Here is a 4,784-nt window from a genome sequence, read left to right as displayed (position 1 = left end):
ATCTACTCCATGTTCCAGTATGTCGCAGGTCAGCAGCCAGTCCTCCATTCCCCAGCTATGGGAACATAAAAGATTCCACCCAAATCAGCTTTGCACAAAGAACCTGAACGCAAGTAATGCAGAGCTGCTTGAAATGGACATGCTGACTTTAAGGCTAGTGGACATAGAATTCTTCTTTAACATGATGCTTCGTACTAACCCATTTCTTTGCCCAAAAAGCTGTACCTCCCCTGCCATGTGAGTGATAACGTGTTCCTGGTGATAAAGAACGCTATCAGTGGCATGGTGCACCTGACCATAGACCATAACAGCACACTGGGTCAAAATCCTGCAGGTGGGGCATGAAGCCGAAAGTGATGGCACGTGTTTCATGGTACCTCCAAGAGTTGTGGGTCATTTATCCTTGTCTGCCCCCGGCTCATTACCCCTCCTCCTCCAGCTCTTCATACCCCCTTCAACACCATCCACATTGGCACAGATATCTGTGACAAAATCCGATCTCCATACGGCAGTGCACATGATAAACGCCAAAATGCTGTACTAAAACTAATGTCTAGGGGAGCGCAGGCACTCGGCTGAAGAGCCAGTTCAGCCTATCACACCCCAATGTTGATCCAGAGGAAGGCAAAAAATACCCCAATAATGTAGAAACCAATTTTCCTCATTTAGGAGAAAAAAATCCTTTCTGACTCTAATCTGGCTGACCACGCACATTCTGAAGCCAGGCATGGTCATGTGTGACAATGGGACCAACCTGCTGCTAGCCTTTCGCATTGGTAATCGCACACATGTATCTTCCCTGGCCCATGTGATAACCTGGTAGTGCAGCGCTCCCTAAACAATTACCCAGGTTTACATCCAGCGCTGCGAAAGGCCAGGAAACTGTGCTTACACTTTTGGCGTCCACAACCATCTAATCTGCAACATGCCTACACAGTGGAATTCCATGCTGCATATGTTGCAGAGGCTAAGCCTGATGATCACAGAGTACCAGATGGTGTATGCTGTTAACAGACTGAGTGCCATCTTAACGCAAGGGCCTGATGGGGCCACAGGCATAGGGGCCCCATATTAATCTATGTATGCTAACATTTCAATGCACCTTGTATCATATATGATTATGTTCTTTAGGCCGCCTGCAGACGAGCGGAAATCCCGCCGCGGGATTTCCGCCGCTGAAAGTTTGCATAGGAGTGCATTACAATACGCACTCCTATGCAGACGGCCGCGGTTTGGCCGCGCGAAATCTCGCGCGGCAAACAAACCGCGGCATGTTCTAATTTTCTGCGGGGCACGCACTCACCCGGCCGCCGGCTCCGGTCTGCGCATGCGCCGGCTGCGCGGCAGCCGGCACATGAAAGAGCCGGGGCCGCCAGGCGCGGGTGAGTACGTGCTCGTCCCTGCAGGCGCTCGGGTCGGATCGCGCGGCGAGAATTCTCGCTGCCGGATCCGACCCGCTCGTCTGCAGGCGGCCTTAGAGTGATATGGATTTAGCTCCACTCTATCTATGCCGTGTGTGAAGACTTTAATTTTGCCACTTTGTTTCACTTTCAAATTACCCATAATTCCTTTTTTAGATTACCTTTAATTTCTATAGTAAAAAAAAAATTCCCACCAAATGGACGTATGGATCATCGTGTGACGTGTAGTGCATCATCTCATTACTTTCTAGCGTAAAGGCTCCTGTCCACAGGCAAATTTTCACTAAGTTCCCTGCGGCGATAATCCGGCTGCGGGGAATGCAGTGAACTCTTTCCATAGCGTTGCTATGGAAAGCGCAATTCTCCTGTCCACGAGCGGAGAAACATAGCAATTCTCCCCTCGCGGCTGGCAAATCGCAGCATGTTGCGAATTGCCGTAATTCTCCGCAGTGAGCCTACCTGTCCGCTGGCTCCTGCTCCCCTGAGGTGGCTCCTGCGGCGGAGATCCGCTGCAGGATATCGTAACGCCCGTGGACAGGCAGCCTAAAGTAGCTTGGAACAAAGGGACACCTACAGTGCAAGAGGAAAAGGGACCCTAGAGACTTAAGACTTCCGGTTTTGCGGCCTAAGTCATCAATTACTAATTTGCTTGTTCTTCAGGGTTTTCTCGACATTATTCCGTGCCGCCGCATCCCCTTATAACATATTTCCAGCTGAATAACGCTTTCAGCAGAAATGAAACGTTTTTATTCCTGTGAGTAGTTGTCATAGGGGCCCCAGTACACTGCTTTGCCCAGGGGCCCATAACGCTGTTAAGACGGTACTGCAGACGTTGTATAAAGGTCCATCGCTTGACGCCTGTGGAGCGGCTGAAGATCGAAGAGGTTTGTGTTGTTTTAGCCTGCTTTGAGGAAGCGACCAAAAGTCATGATGGCGCAATAATCAGTATAACCATCCCTGTTGTCTGCCTGCCGGAACAGACATTATAGGGCCTCAGGGGCAATGACAATGTGTTGTCACAGGACTAGTCCGCCATTACTCAATATCGCAGGGAGAATGGCTTTGGGCAAAAAAGGGGAGACCCCTCTGAAATACACCCCCCCCCCCTTCACACACACACACACAGAAGTATAGAGGAGGTGAATAATATAGATCCAGAAGCAGGGGGGGGGGGGTACACAACATTCCTTCCATCACTAACCCAGCTATTCTACATGGATGGTGGGACCAGCCGGAGGACACTCTGACTTGCGATCATTTGATTGCTTATACGATGTACTGCAATACTTCAGTATTGCGATATATTGTATTTCTGCCAGCATTCAATTAGGACGGGCCATGGGCCACATGACTTCTCATCCGATGACCGGCCTCAGCAGTCGTGTGTAGGTATCGCATGTGAATGTTGCAGCAAATTCTCCGACCAGAGCAATTATCCCATCTAAAAGGTGTGGCCTGGCTTTTAGGGCGGTGTCAGATGAGCATACGCGCAAATCCATTTGCTGGTGCGGAACGAAGTTAGGAGAAGGCAAGAAGCAGGCTGATACGTCCGTACAAACAGATAGTGAAATTCCAGTTCACACGCTCATGTCTTACACCCCTCTCAGGGAATAGAATGGCAATTAAATGCCAAATTAGGGCCAGCTGTCTTCTTTTCCCTCCATTGTTCGCAGGGTAACTCCTTCCCCCTCCCTTTTTTTTAGAAATCTATGGCAGCTTTCTGTGTAACACGGACAAAGAGAGAGCAGGTTCTATCTTATCTTGTACAAAGATTTTGCGCGGCAAAAACACGTTCAACTCTGAGTGAATCTATTGAAGTCAGCGTCTTCGCTTCGTCGCGTTATACGGGCGAGATTTTCACCTGAGGAAATGCTTCCGTAAATACGCTGGGCTGAAACTGCCTTAAGGCCGCTCCCACCGCTGCGTTCAGAAAACGGCGCTCAAACTTGTGGCATTTTTACAGTGAAATCAGTGTTTTTGAAAGTGTGGTAGTGTTTAACAGCGCTTTTCAACGCATCCCGTCATCGCGATGGGGGGAGGAGGGGTTGTAAAAAGTGAGACTGCACAAAGATAGAGCAGATAGTCTGCGAAGCCCCTTTAAAATCAATGGGCGCATCGTACCACAGAGCACAGGGCGCAGTGGTAAAAAGCGGTGTGAGCGAGAGGGCCTTAGGGCTCCTTCTCACTGGTGAGCGCGATATCGCCATGAGAAGATCACATCCATATCGTATTTTTGCTCAGGCGATGTCCTGGAAAATAATCTTGCATCGCTGCTATCTGCACCTATCTTGCGGCAGAGTACAACAGGTGACGCTAATGTTACAACCACATCGCAGGTTCGTGCAGTGCAATAAATCGGAGGCTCCACAGGGAAGCGCTGGCCAGAAATAGCAAAACACAGAAAGATGAGGCAGCAAGTCAGAAAACATCGTAGATGGGAGTGAAGCCATTGAAAAGCATGGGTTTCAGAATTCTGCATTTTTTCGCAGTCTCAAAGCCCTCGAAAATCGTACGATTTTCTCGCCAGTGTGGAGGCAGCCTTAGCACCACCTTGAGGGGGGCCCATCGCCGCCGGTCCAGTAAGGAGAGCCCGCCGCCGCTCTCCCAGTGAGGAGAGCCCCCAGCTGCCGTACCCGTGAGGAGAGCCCATCGCCGTGAGGGCATCCCCCCCACCGCCGTCCCCGTGAGGAGAGCCCATCGCCATGAAGGCAGCCCCCCATCGCCGTCCCCGAGAGGTGAGCCCCCCCCATCGCCGTCCCTGTGGGGAGAGCCCCCCGTCGCCCTCTCCGTGAGGAGAGCCCATTGCCGTGAAGGCAGCCCCCCATCGCCGTCCCCGTGAGGAGAGCCCCCAGCCGCCGTCCCCGTGAGGAGAGCCCCCCGTCGCCCTCTCCGTGAGGAGAGCCCATCGCCATGAAGGCAGCCCCCCATCGCCGTCCCTGTGGGGAGAGCCCGCTCTGTGAGAGACGGAACGGAACTAGCTCGGCTGATAGAACGTGTGAGCGGAGGGAAGTCACGGCTCATTTACATAAGGGGCGGGGCTTCCTCCTGCGCTGAGAATGGAGTGCTGATGCCAGTCAATGGAATACTACATGCCCGTGCAGTGAGGCAGCGGCGACACCCGGGGAGCAGCACGGAGCGGCCGGGCAGGATGGGCAGCAGTGGGCATTCTCCTCGTACGCGGGGACCTCATGTAAGTCCGATGTGGTGGGCCGGCTTGTGGCGGCCAGCAGGCCTGGGGGCGCCGTGCGGAGGGTCATGTGTTGTAGTGAGCGGCGGGGAGGAGGACCGGGCTGACAGCGCCGCCGGGCTGCGGCTGACGCATCTATTGTCTCCCGGCTGACCGTCCAGGACGTGGCGGAGGCA

The sequence above is a fragment of the Eleutherodactylus coqui genome, chromosome 5 (assembly GCF_035609145.1).
Source record: "Eleutherodactylus coqui strain aEleCoq1 chromosome 5, aEleCoq1.hap1, whole genome shotgun sequence".
In the NCBI taxonomy this organism is placed as follows: domain Eukaryota; kingdom Metazoa; phylum Chordata; class Amphibia; order Anura; family Eleutherodactylidae; genus Eleutherodactylus; species Eleutherodactylus coqui.
This window is presented reverse-complemented; position numbering follows the sequence as displayed.